A 13,802-nucleotide genomic window follows, 5' to 3' on the forward strand; every position below is an offset into this window, starting at 1 on the left:
TCATTTTTTTAAAAGATTTTATTTATTTATTTGACAGAGAGACACAGTGAGAGAGGGAACACAAGCAGGGGGAGTGGGAGAGGGAGAAGCAGGCTTCCCGCCGAGCAGGGAGCCCGATGCGGGGCTCGATCCCAGGACCCGGGCATCATGACCTGAGCCGAAGGCCGACGCTTAATGACTGAGCCACCCAGGCGCCCCGTGGGTATATTTTCAAAGTGGAGCTGCAGTCAGGACTTACTGATTGGTTGGATGTGGAGATGAGGGAAGGAAGAAAAATCAAGTTAGCCACCTAGTCCTTTGACCTGCACATCTGGAAGATGCCACTGATGAAGGTGAGGAAGACTTAGAGAAGAGAGATTTGGAGGGCATGGACCTTTGTTTGAACATGTTTAGTTTGGGGGCACCTGGGTGGCTCAGTCGGTGAAGCGTCTGCCTTCAGCTCAGGTCATGATCCCAGGGTCCTGGAATCGAGCCCCACATCGGGCTCCCCACTACGTGGAAAGCCTGCCTCTGCCTGCCACTCCCCCTGCTTGTGCTCTCTTGCTCTCGCTCTCTCTCTCAAATAAATAAATAAATAAATAAATAAATAAATAAATAAACAAACAAACAAATAAGTAAATAAATCTTTGAACATGTTGAGTTTGAGTTGACCTTCAGACATTGAAAGGGAGGAGAAAGGTTTCCTTGACACTTCTGGGTCTTTTTTCGGTCTAGAAATTAGACTGACACAGACAGAATAACAAGAGAGAAACATACACACTTATTTAAAGTTTTATGTGACATGGGAGCCTTCCTAAGGAAGCGAAGACCTGAAGAAATGGTTAAACCTGAGTGTTTTCATACCAGGTTTGGTGAAGAGTGGAAAGCTGTGAAAAGATACGATAGGGTAAAGGGTTGGAGCTAAGGGCAGTAAACTGTGGGGGAACTTAGCAAGGCCTGTTTGTTCAGATACTTCTTGGGGTCCCCCTTCCCCTTGGATGTTGTTTTCCTCAGGATATATAGGGAGGGCACCTCTCACATGAGGGTCTTACGATTTGCTTCAGGGGGTAAGGGTGGGGAGGGGGAGGGGGGAAGGTCAGAAAGCTTCCTGCTTATGCTGTTTTCTCAAACTCCATCTTAAAACATTTAATATACCAAGGTGCCATGTTTTAGGGTAGCATGTCCTAAACCCCATCCACAGCCGTATGGTGATTTCATTGACATGTTTCCATGTATATATACCAAGAATAGAAGCTCTATTTTTAGTACTTTTCATGTAACCTTTACAACCCCAGGAGGCAGATGCTGGTATTCTCACCTCTATCGTACAGGTTAGAAATGGAAACCAGAGAGGGCAAGTAATTTGCCCAAGGTCACGCTGCTATTAACTGGCACAGCTAGGATTTGCACCCAGACAGTCCAGTTCCAGAAGGTGTGCCCCTAACCTTCAATGCCTCCAGATAAGTGGAGGGTCAGGGAGGGCCAAGAGCAGCATGTTTTTCCAGAATGAAGGTGTGATCAACTATGATTAAAAGGTTAATAAGCAAAGGGCAGAGATGTGAGCACTGGGTTTGGCAACATGGAGATCATTTGTAACCTTGACAACATTTTAGGAGAGTGTTAGGGTTGAAATCCTAATGGAAATGGGTTTATGAGACAGTGGGAGAAGTAGAGACTATGAGTCTAGACATCTCTTTCACAGAGATTTCCTCAGTAGAGGAGCAGAGAAAAGGGACATGAACTGAAGATGGAAGTGGGTTAAGTGAGATTCTTCTTTTATTTTTTAATGTTGATGGGCACGCGCCAAATGATGCAAAAGAGAAAAGGGATAATTGCAAAGAGGGGAGTCCTTGTGAATGTGAGAAAGCGTAAGATCCAGAAATTTGTGTTGATACTATTCTGCATAGTTGTGTGACCTGTGCCAGCACCATCATTGTCTTGGGGAAGGTATGAAGAAAGCAGATGCCTACATTTGTCCAGATTTGATGCCCTGTCAAGTGGAGGTCAGAGGGACGGTGCAATAAAGGATATTCAGGTGTTGACAAGAGAGTTGTCAAAGTGACGGGCCATTGTCTCTAAGCTGTATAGGGAGAGAAGTGAACAGAGGAAAGGGCTAATGAATGGGGATAAGGTAGAGGAGCAAACGGGTGGGAGGTCCCTGTGATCTGGAAAGATAGTTGTTGCCATCTCTCCTCGAAAGTCGATGAACAAGCCTGTTGGAAAGAGAGGAGGTAGGGGTCAGAAAGTGGAAGATTCCAGAAGGGACAGGATGCAGGATGTGCCTGTTGGAAGAGGTGGCTGCAGTGGAATTGACAGGGTCTTCAGAGATGTCAAGGTCAAAGAACTGGGAGGCCTAAAAGGTGGTGACGAATGGTCCACAGGCACGGATGCTGAAGTCACACACTTATTACTCACATCCGAGTGATCTGGTTGGAAAAGCAGGATGAGCCAGGTGGGAAGATTGGCCTGAAGGTTGAATGGTGTGTTAGCCAGTTGGCCTGACCTGTGAAGGAGAACTTTTCATCCAAGGGCAGACTAGTCTATCTAGAGGTAGATGGGGTGTGGGAGAAGAACCTCCACAGGGTGGGGCTGCAGGAAGACTTGTTTCAGTTAAGGAGGTAGGGGGGAGGTTCCTTCTAAGGAGAAGTGGAGCACCTAGAGTGGCACCATCCAATACAGAAAGTTCTATCTGTACAGGAGCTGCTAGCCACATGTGGCTATTGAACACTTGAAATGTGGCTATTGTGACTGAGGAACTGAATTTTCAATTTTCTTTCATTGTGATCAATTAAATTTAAATAACCACATGCAGCCAGTGGCCACTCTAATGGCCAGTGAAGCTCTAGAGAAATGTGCTGCTTAGGGAGCTGCGGTCCTCAAAGTCACGTTTGGGCAGGTTGGGAAGGAAGGGAAGGGAAGGGAGAGGAAGGGGAGGGAAGGGGCGCAGGACACGATGCCAGGGAGCCTAGAGCCATTTGGTCAAGGCACAGGTACAGGTTACTGGGGCCAAGGAGAATGGACAGGCGACAGGTATGCTCCACATCCTGGCTTTTCTGATCCCTTGTAACGAGAGCCAGACCCTTCCCGCTATGCTGGGAAGATGTGAGTTGCCACCAAAGAGGGCTTTGGCCAGCAGCCAAAGCTGATCCTGCTCAGGCAGCCTCTGAACTTTTCCCTCCAGCCTCTCAAAGTCTGTTCCCCTTGAAGAGATCAAAGCAGCTAAGCATCCAGGGAGGTTTCCAGAAAGAGGTGAGTCACAGTAACCTGGCTGTCCTGTGTAAAAGAGTTTCAGGGATCCACTGCATTTCCCCTTCCCAGGTGGGCATTTCCCAAGTGCAAGGGCAATGCTTAACCAAAAGGAACAAATCAGAAACTCTTGGAGCTGGACAGACCCTCAGGTTGCTGTGGCCTCAGCTCTGCTGGCCAGTGGTTTAGCCAGGCCACGCTTAGCAGGGTCCCTGAGTGAGAGCTCCCATCCTTGCCAGACAGATCTAGCTGTTCAGTGGCCAGTTTTCCCTTGCAGCCTGCACCCCCCTCTGCCAGGTCTCCCAGCCCAGGGCACCAGTCAGGTCAGAGGCGCTCCACACACCCCAACACCAACTCTGGCCTTCCCGTTTTTTGAGCAGGTGGTAGCTTCCACACCTTTTTTCTTCTGGGCCAGTGCTCACAATGCAGTGGAAATCGGTCTTTCAAGTGGGTCCTGGGAGCCTGGACTGCTTCTGGGGCATCAGCATGGCCTCTAGGCGGCCGGGCTTGGGACTGGCTTGGGGGCGGGGCTCCCAGCAGGGCCAGACAGCTGCCAGATTCCCCTGTCACTGGGACCCTCAGCATGGCCCCTTGCCCAGAGTAGCTGAGCTTGGGGATGAGGGGGCGGAGCAGCCCACTGTCTCCTCCTCATGACTTCCCTTCCTCCTCATCCCAGGAGCCTCCTTGCCGGCCAACTGTACTAAAACTCCGGAAAACCATGGCGGGGAGGTTTTCCAATTAGAACATTCTTTTTCCGATCTGTGGATGATTCTTAAAGCAGCAAAAAGCCATTCTTCAGGGCATGCGGGGATTATCTGCCAGCAAGGCCTTGGCTCAGCTTGTGCACTCGTGCTCTGGAGGCCTGGCCTGGGGCTGCTTCAGAGCCAGAAATGAGAAGCAATCTGAGTTCTGGGGCATCAGGTCACATAGGCCAAAACCAATGGCAGAGTGTTTCCTGGACTTATTCAAAATAGTAGATTCAAAAGGCAGTGGAGTGTTCAGCCTGTAGGGGTGGGAGATGTCAACTTGACCTGACCTGCATGACCTGACCTCCCTGCTCCTGGTGGGGCCACTGTCCACAGAGCAAGAAATCCCAAGGCATGGATTCCGCCCCTTGGAACTGAACTGGTCTGCCTTTCCCATCAGACTGGGAGCTGCTCCGAGACAGGACTGGGTCTGACTGGTCTCTGAGTGGGTGGAGGGTGTGGCAGTGTGGTGGGGAACAGGAGGCCCAAAGGGGACACTTGGTGAGTGAGAGTATGCATTTGTGCCAGGGAAGGGGACCAGCCCCTTAGCTGGGAATACAGGCTGAGGGCAGGGCGGCCGCCGCCGCCCCCCCCCCAAGGGCAAGACTGGGCAGGCAGGGTCTCACAGACAGATTGGATCAGCTCCCAGTAACCTGGAGAGCTGGTTACAGATTCAGAGGTCTGGCCTTGCAGGTTCAGAGCTCCGAAGGGGCCGCTGTGGGTGCAGCCATGCCCGGGGACCCTTGCCCCCAGGCAACCCACCCTGCTTGGAGCTGGCAGAGTCACGCAGCAAGTGGAAACTGGTTGAAGAGCTTGGGAAGATGAGGCAGCAGGGTGAGCACTGGAAGGAGGGAGGGAAGAAGAGGGTTAGGGCGCAAACAGGAGCCCAGCCCCCCCCCCCACACGTGAACCTGAGCACCCTATAGCTGGACAGGGGCTCCATCCAGAGTAACTGAAGATCTGGCTTTAGTCCTAGCTCTGCCTCAGACTGGCAGTATGGCCCCAGCTAGATGCCATCCCTGCCTGGGCCTATTTCCCTATTTATACAATGGCAGAGTTTGGGTCAGTGCTTCATCTCCAGTTCCCTTCAATATGAGGACATCCTGCTTGGGGGTTGGCTTTGGGGCCTGACAGCTTTCAGAGCCCCACCCATTATCCCCCTCCCAAGCCTGGGAACTCTTTGGCTACAGTGGCTTGCCCGAGTTTTGTTCCCGGCCCTGGAGCCCCCCTAGAGCTTAGGAGCACTGCTGGCCCGTTCTTTCCACAGAGCCACTTATCCCCCTACTCATCTGCTCACTTCAACCTGGTCTCCCAGAGAGTCTGTTTTCTTGCCTGCTCATGGGCTGTGACCTCCCTCCGCTTTGGAGGGGTTGTCACCTACCCTCTCCTGCCTCTACCTTCCAGGCCTTTTGCCTCCTCAAACAGCCCAGCCTGACCCCACTCTCAAGCCCACCCTAGCTAAAGGCTTGAGCTGAGAATAGAAAGGGACAGGGCCAAACTCAGGCCAGACAGAGGTAGAGCCCAGGCTGGAGGCAGCCAACAGTCACAGGGTCTTGGCCCTCAAGTTGTAGGCTAAGGTGAAATTCATGAAGAAGCCAATGTTGTGGCTGAGAGTGGGTAGAAGGTCACTACCAAGGGGACATCTTGTGCAGGGGCTCAGTGGTATGAAAGCACTTGCTGTGTCTGGGCCCAGGTGTCTGAGGACAAGGAGTCAAAGAAGAGGCTGATGAAGTTGGCAGGGGCCTTGAAGCCTGGCTGAGGTGGCTGGGGGTGGCCCTGGCAGGAGTGGGAGTTCTGTTGGGGCAGTGAACAGGTGGGCAAGGCAGGGCAGGGTAGGGCAAGGCAGTTGCCATTCGAGTCAAACCCGTTTGTAGGTGAGATCAGCTGCAGGGCCTGGCAGCCTGGGAGGGAGGGAGGAGTTGAGGAAAGGCTGGTCTCTTAGGCTGGCGCTGTTGTGGCATATCTGGCCTGGGCAAGGGCTGAATCACCTGGGACATGGGAAGAGCTCAAGGCGCCAGGGCAGCCCAACCCAGGACAGCCCTCACTGAGTGGCCATTGGTGTCCTTGGACCCCACTATTGCTTGTGCTCTCTAGCTGCCCCACCCACACTTACGGCTCTGGACCAAGATTGCCCTTTCCCACTGGTGGCCTTGGGAGGCAAGGGCCACCTTCTTCCTCACCCTTACATCTAACCCATCACTGTGCCCTCCACCTTCTATATCTTTAAGCTAGGGGTTTTTGAAAGGGACGGGGGCCCAGAAAGGGGATGTGACACGCCCTAGGTCATATAGTGGATATATTTAGGAATTAGGATACCAAGCCAAATCCATGGCCGCCAGCAGCCCAAGGTGGGGGATGAGAAGGCGTTAGATGCTGGTCACCAGACTGGAAGCAGAAAAATGCTGACTGGCAAGAGACAGATGAACCGAAGTGACTTTATATACAATTCCCCCATCCCCACCCTCACACACATAGTCACACAGGCACAGGGTCACCTCCTCCGCACCTGACAAAGCTTCCAGAGTTTCAATCACCTCTCAGTCCCCTCCTTCTGCAATTCCTCTCTGACCCCTTGTGCTTGTCTCTATGCCCCCAGTGATGACTCAGATGGGGCACTGCCCTCCTGGAGCTCACCATCTAGAACAATAAAGGGTGATGTCCACTATGCTAGATCAATGTCAGCAGAGGAAATGGGGAAGGAAGCAATCTATTTGCCTGGGTGGCCCATGCAGTCAGAAAAGGATCTACAGCCACTTGAGTGAAGGTTTGGAGAACGACTAAGACAAGGGGACAAAGAACATTCTAGGGAGTCTGAGTGCCAGGAGCAAATGCCACAAGGAGATAGGACTTGTGATATATGAAAAAGGCAGAAGGAAGGGAGTGTGGCTGGATCTGCAGAGAGAGGTTGGCGCCACCTATCCTTGGGCCCTCTTAAAGTTTGGCTTTTATCCTGAGAGCAATGGGAAGCCATCAAAAGAGTTGCAAGCATGCCAACTGCTGAACTGACTTCTGTGCGGAGACTGGATGGAAAGGAAGGCAAGGTCAGAGGCAGGGAAACCAGCAAGGAGGCTGGCCCCATAGCCCAGGCTTGGACTAGGGTGGTGGCAGTAGGCATACACAGAAGTCTACAGATTGGAGGGCCATTTGGGATATAAACTTGAGCCTGTCATCCTGATAGGCCAACTTTTGGCCAACTCTATGCCTCTGTTGGACTGATTTAACTGTCTCTTGTTTCAGAGGCATTCCCTGCACCCACAGGTAGGGTTGGGGCTTCTTTTGATGCTCCCTCCTTCCTAGCCCGGTGCCCTGCACATAGCAAGTACTCAGTAAGCATGATTCAATGACACAAGTACTCAGAAAGCATGAATGAATGACACTTATCAAACTGCACTGGCCCTAGGGGTCTGGATGTGTCACCTGTGAGGTGGCCCGGCTTGCTGAGAAGGTGCTCCCAGCGTGGCTTTCCAGGGTGAGAACCTCCCTAGTGCAGCGGGGGAGCCGGGCTCCCTCACTTTCTTCTCCTCCTTCCCAGCCTCTGGGACTTCCTGTATGATCTCAGCCTCTGGCCCCTCGGCCCCCCTCCCCGCCCCTGTCTGGGATTTTCATCTGTAAAATGGATCTAGGAACAGTAGTTCTCAACAGAATTAACCCGCAGCATCTGTGGAAGTCATTGGCCCTGAGTGGGGGCCAGATCGCGTCGGGTGCGGGCTGGGGCGCAATAGGCAGCCGGAGCCCTTCATGTGGCGGAGACCTCCCGGCCTAGGGCCGCGAGCCCGAAGGAATTTGCCAGGAAGTTTTCCACCGTGGCAGAGCCTTCTGGAGCTTGCTCTGGGCTCGGCGCGGGGAGCCCCGGCCTTGATTTCTCCAGCAGCCCCGCCGGGCGGGGCTGGGAAGGGGCGGGCGGGCCGAGGACACTGGCGGGAGAATGTGCGGAATGTGCCAGGCGCATCTACCTACCCCAAGAGAGGGCAGAGGAAGGGGGCCGGCCGAGGGGAGGGGCGAGGGGCGAGGCACTGGGCGCCGGTGAAAACCTGTTTGTTCTCCTGCGGGTGGAGCCCAGTCCGCGCCTTCTCGCTGCCCTGCGCGCTGTCCGCTGCCCCCGGCGCGCCCGCCGCCCCGCACCCGCCGCCCCGGCCCGGCTCGGCCCGGCCCGGCCCGGCTGGGCGCTGTCCACCTGAGGGAGCCCGCGCCCCGTGCCCGCCCCGTCCTCTGCCCGCCCGGCGAGTCGGGCACCTGTGCCAGGTAGGGCTGTCGAGTCGCCGTTGGTGTGGCCCGGTGGAGAGGCAGCGGTGGGGGAGGGGGGGCGCGCCTGGCCCATGCCCAGCCAGGTGGCAGGGACAGTTCGGGGCCTCAGTTTCCCCTTCCATAATCCTTACCCGCTCCACGCATTTCTCCTGGGCTTCCATCAGGAGGCAGTGCACTTGGTTTTCTGGTTTTCACTGTAAGCAAAGATACTAAGCTAGAGAGGCAAGGAAGTCTGGCCTCCTCACCCCTCCTGGAAGAGAAGGTTTGATTGTTAGTGAATGGCCTGGAGCCAGGGTGCTCTGAGAGTTGATTGCAGGCAAAAGAATCAGGACATTTCAGATCAGCTAGTTCACTGTGTCCATTTTATAGGTAAGAACACTGAGATCCAGAGGCTGGCTCACCCTGAAGCCCAGAGCAGCGGGCTTGAGGGTTGTTTGTGATGAGGATGTGCTGGGCACAGGGCAACCTCCTGGAGGGCTACCAGAAAGGTAGCTGCCCCAGACAGAAGGCGCCGAATCAAGTGTCACTGGGTGTTATCAACAGGATCTGCCGCAAACTGGCTCTGTGGCTGAATTGTTTGATTGGGGGCAGGGGAGCCAAGAGCCTTGTCCTCTTTGGAAAGGCAGAGTGATACTTGGCCTCAGGAAGACTGAATGCTCAGCATCTCTGACTGCTCTGCCTCTTCTGAGCTGGGGGCATCTGGGCAGCTCATCAGTCCAAGGAGATAACACATCAGGCCTCCTCCCACCCAGGGCTGCTGGGGGCTCAGATGTGTTCAGTGTGAGTGGGACCGGGCTCTGGAACATCTGAGGTATGGTAGGAATAGTGTTCTCACTGAGCTGTTTGCACCTGGCTTTGACATTGTGGAAGGCTGTGCATCTCAGGATCACACTCTGTGAACCCTGAGAGAGAGCCCCCTCACACCCCATTCAGCAGTGGTTGAGACCTCCCTCACCTGGACCCACTTCTTGCTTTGGTCTCATGGCCCTTTAGATTTCTGGTCATGGTACCCAGCTGGGGACAGGAAGCAGGGTCCCATGGGCTGCTTGATTAGCCCGGGCAGTGGGGAAGGGCTCTGGGTTCCTGCTCCCTCCTCACCAGCTCACATCATGCTGGGAAGGGGAAGGGGATGGTCCTACCTTCCCAAAGCCTCCACTGCCCCATCTGAAAAATCAGGGGCAGCCCAGGGGCCAGCTCAGAGACCCTGCTTGCCACTTAGAAGCATCTGGCCAGGACTAGATGCACAGACCAGGGGCCAGCTTGCCGGCTGGCTTTGGTGCCTGTGCTGTTTGTCTCATTACCCCTGGGCCGTCCCAGGATGGGAAGGAGCAGATCCACCTCACTTGCCCTACCCCGTCCTTCCACCAGTTATGAGCCCCAGCCCCTGTGCCTTCCTGGCCTGGACTTCAGATGCTCCGGCCTGCCTGGAGGCTCTGTACCCAGCTGTGGAAAGCTGATGGAGGGTACCCACCGAGAGCAGCACACAGCAGGTGCTCCAGATCTGTTCATTTCCATCCTTTGGACATTCACAAGTCAGCAACAGAGGTGGCCCATGACCATATTGGGTGCTGCAGCTCTGAGTGGCATAAACACAGGGGGCTGTGGGAGCCTGGAACAGGGAAGCAGCTCTGACTCAGAGGATCAGGGAAGGCTTCTTGGAGGAGGAGGGCTTGGACGCAAGGGGAGGAGCTCAGCAGCTGTCAGGTCAAGGTCTCCATATCCTTTGAGGCTGCATGAGTCTGGCCTCCCTCTTGTTCCTGAAAAACCAAAACCAGTTCTTCCTAAACCCCTATGTGTTCTACCCAGAGCTGGGCAGTGGGGGCCTGGAGAGAAATCAGATACAGGCCTTGCCCCAAGGAGTGACAGTCTGGCTGGGAAGATGGGAAGCCACTCGGTAGGGAGCTACCACCAGCATCAGAAGTGTCCGCCTCACTTCCTCCTCAGTCAGAGTCCAGATTTCAGACAGTCCCCCACCTGAGGGCAGTGACCCCAGGGGTGGCCAGTGTTTCACCTCGGCCTCGCTTAGCATGCCTGGTGGCCCTGGTGTTTCTGCTTAGTGCCCCTGTAGCCTCCTGAGGTCTAGCAGGGCAGAGAGGCATCAGCACCTGGTCCCTGAACTGTCCTCAGTCTCATGCCAAGAAAAGTCCCAAATCTGGCTCAATGTACTCTGGAAGCTGGAAGCCTGCCTTCCTTCCCCACTCAGCTTCCACGGGTGACTGATCCCTTTGGTCCCGATCTTGCTTCAAGCCACAGCCCATAAGGTGCCAGCTCATGCATAACACCAGCTTGCTTTCTGCTTGCTGAGCCCTGAGGCTGCCCCCACTGCCGGGCCTTCCCGGGACGGGATAGAACCCTGGCTGGAGAAGAGGAGAGCTCTGAACCGCAACCCACATGGTGCCCCAGGCCTTCGGGCTCCTGTGGTTGGGAGTCATCGGGGACTCTGCGTTCATGTCCGCTGTGCCTGCCGAGAGCTGGCTGATGGCAGGACGAGGGCAGTGCACCTGGGGGACCCACGTTTCTGAGAGTGATGTTCGGGGGGAAGTTGGCTGATTCGGGGAGTGTCTTCTGATTACTTGCCTGTGTTGGGCACTGGGGACAGCAGCGACTGAGAACTGCGAAGGGTGGGGGTAGGAAAGCAGGAGGGACAGAACCGTTGCTTCTGAGAGTCAGTGAGCTGGCGGGAGACTCATGAGGTGGAGCAGGGAGATGAATGGGAGTAGAGTGTGTGATGGAACAGGGAGGTGCCTCGACAGCCTAGCGGTAAGAGAGCAGCTCAGAGGTCAGATTGGGTTCAAACCCCAGCTCAGCCACCATCCAGTTGTGCAAACCGGAGCAGATCGCACAACCTCTGGAGGCCTCGGTTTTGTCACCTCTACAGAAGGGAGGCTGAAGCCGGGAGCACAGATTGAGCCAGGACCACAGTGTCCCCCAGGGGCCATGGTGGCCAGGGTGAGGTTGGCGCCAGGCTGGGAGGAATGTGGGCTCCCCACCTAAAGACAAATGGTTTAAAAATCACTGCTAGTCTGTTCCAGTGATGCGGATGGTGTCTACCCACAGTTAAATTATTTGCCACAGAACACTTAATTCTCAGATCATTTCTGGATGCCCACTAAAATCTGATTTGCTTTCTTTTTTAATGTTTGCTGTTTTCATTTTTAACTGTTTATCTTGGATTGATTTAAAACTCACAGAAAAGTTGTGAGAATGGTACCAAGAACTCCCTCAAAGCCTCATCTGGATTCCCTGTTGTGAACTTTCCTGATGGTTTTCTTTAGGAGCACTTATGTGACAGTAACGTTTGTTGAGGAGTGGCCATGAGGGATCAGGAAGTGGGCAGGGCTGGCGTCAGTTCTTTTTTCCAAAAGGGAAACTGAGGCACAGAGGGGCACTCACTCAAGACTCACTTGAGGCTTAGGAATGGAGCCAGGTTACCTTGTCTCACAGACAAGCACGTATGCATTTGGTGAGTGTCTTCGGATTACTTGCCTGTGTTGGGCACTGGGGACGGCAGTGACTGAGAACTGCGAAGGGTGGGGGTAGGAAAGCAGGAGGGACAGGTCTGGGTGGAGAAGGGCCTGGAAAGTGAAAAGTTAAGAGGCCCATTGTCAAACTCTAATGTGGGGAGGCAGGAACCTTCAGCTTAAGCACATGTCCTAGGAGTTTGGGATTCTAGAGGGACCCTGAGGCCACTTCCAGAAACACCGTCTAGGTTTTTCCCATTGGAAACATGCTCACTTCCCACTCCAAGAGAGAGCCAAGAAGCGGAGCCATTGGTGGTGATGCTGGAGGTGGCTGTGGAGCCCCATGGCCATGCCCTGGGTCAGAGAGGAGACCTGGCCTCTGGGGCCAGTGGTGGGCAGGCCCCATGCTCCCACAGGTTGTCGCTAATGGTCCTGGCCTTGGACCCTTTAGTCTGGTTCCTGTGATCATTGGCTCAGCACACCACTCTTTGATGACTAGGTCAGTTTTCCAGAGAGCTTGATGTGACAAGGGGTTCCAATCACAAGAATGGGTGAAAATGCTTACATCAGGCAGTGCCTGGTTTAGGCTAAAAAAACAAAACAAAGACCCGGGATTTGCCTCACCACTTCTGCCTGGTGAGTTCCTACTCATTCTTCCATTCTTTTGGGAAGGCCTGAGCCAAGGGCACTTCCTTGGGAAATGCAGCAGTCTGGCAGTGCCCTAGAAGGGCTGCTCTAGGTTCCTGTCTGTCGGTCGGTCTGTCTGCCCAGCACCCAGGCTGGCTGCCAACTTTCCATAAATGGTTGTTGAATAAATGAAAATGTGGCCTTGGGCAAATGCTTTCTCCTCTCCGAGTCTCCATATTCTTATCAAAAAATGGGGACAGTGATAATAGGTAAGGGTGGAGTGCAGGAGACTCTGGGTCTGGGGCACCCGGGAAGGGGAGAAAACAGCTGGGAGGAGGCCTGTTGGAGCTCTGCTGGGGTGGGAGGTGTTGTTGGGTGGGAGAGGGGGCTGGGTACCTCTTTTCCTCTTGAGCTTTACTCATGATCACCGGTAACGAGGACAAAAGGAATTCTTTGGCCACTGTTAGTCAGGAGCAAGTGGGGGGGGGGGATTTCCCCGCCAGACTGACTAGGGGGCAGCAGTGAAAGTGCAGGGGTATTCCTGAGGAGGGAGTTGGTTGAGCTGGGGGTGGGCTCCATGACCCCTGAGTCCCTTTGGCTGTCTGGGTGCAGATTGGGATAGCATCTCTGCCCCACTGTGCTAGGCTTAAGACCAGCTTGGTTCCCAGGCTACAAGGGTACAGGGAGCGGGGGACGGAGCCAGCCCAGGCCCTGAAGGAGAACTCCCACTGTCCCGCTGGGCCCCTTCTCATGCTACAGCAGGGGAGCCGGAGGCCCTGGGATCAATGGGAATAATTCATATAGGTGGCCCTGGCAGGGGCTTCTGTTTGCAGTGAGGCCTCCTGGGCTCTGCCATCCCCATCATTTTAGCCCTGCCCAGGCCCCTGGCCTCTACAGAGCATCTCAGAGGACCCTGCCCGGAAGCCCTTGCTGGCCCTTGAGGCTAAGCCATCTCTGAAATGGCTCAGTCAGCCCCAGCAGTCACTTGTATCCAGCCCATAGAGAACTAGAAAATGGGCACAACTGTCTTCTGTGAGAATGCCAGGAGAGCCAGGAGAAATCCCAGCCCCTCAGGAGGAACAGGCGGCCGTGGCTGTCTTTGCCCCCTTGGGGCTTGAATTCTTCACTGCCTCTGGAAAGAGCTGGCCCGCCTCAGACCCTCAGACAGCTGCCTCCCAGGGCCTTCCAGCACTGACGCCGAGAAGTCTAGATTCAGGGATGTTGGGGGTGGGCTGGGGGGGAGGTGAAATTCCAGATTTTCATGTAGAAGTCATTTACCTGTAAAGCACATTTACAAATACTCCCCCCCCCACACACACGCATTCTTTTTCCACATTACATTTTTCCCTCTGTAATCCAAGTCTCCTCCAGCTCTTTCTTCCACGTGGTGCGCCTCCTTCCTCCTGCCCTATTAGCCTCCATGCAGGAGTCCCTGCGACTGCAGCATCACATGCAGGTCAAGGTACTCTGCCCTTCTGCGGCTCCTGAGAGCTGCATG

General features: G+C 54.6%; 1 protein-coding gene across 6 annotated transcripts in view; it reads left to right on the forward strand.

Moving 5' to 3' along the window:
* The first annotated feature begins 8,085 nt into the window (after window positions 1-8,085).
* The window catches only part of ZNF185 (zinc finger protein 185 with LIM domain), a 61,643-nt gene continuing 55,926 nt past the window's right edge, over window positions 8,086-13,802 (forward strand). For 3 of the 6 annotated variants that reach the window (XM_073887924.1, XM_073887925.1, XM_073887927.1), the window contains exon 1: window positions 8,093-8,213. The gene's annotated coding sequence lies outside the window, so the exon portion shown is untranslated. Of the gene's footprint in view, window positions 8,214-13,802 lie in introns of all 6 variants that reach the window. The other 3 variants (XM_025862882.2, XM_073887926.1, XM_073887928.1) reach the window with 2 other exon arrangements.

The sequence above is a fragment of the Callorhinus ursinus genome, unplaced genomic scaffold (assembly GCF_003265705.2).
Source record: "Callorhinus ursinus isolate GAN/ISIS: 27379988/994484 unplaced genomic scaffold, GSC_fseal_2.0 scaffold84, whole genome shotgun sequence".
Classification (NCBI taxonomy): domain Eukaryota; kingdom Metazoa; phylum Chordata; class Mammalia; order Carnivora; family Otariidae; genus Callorhinus; species Callorhinus ursinus.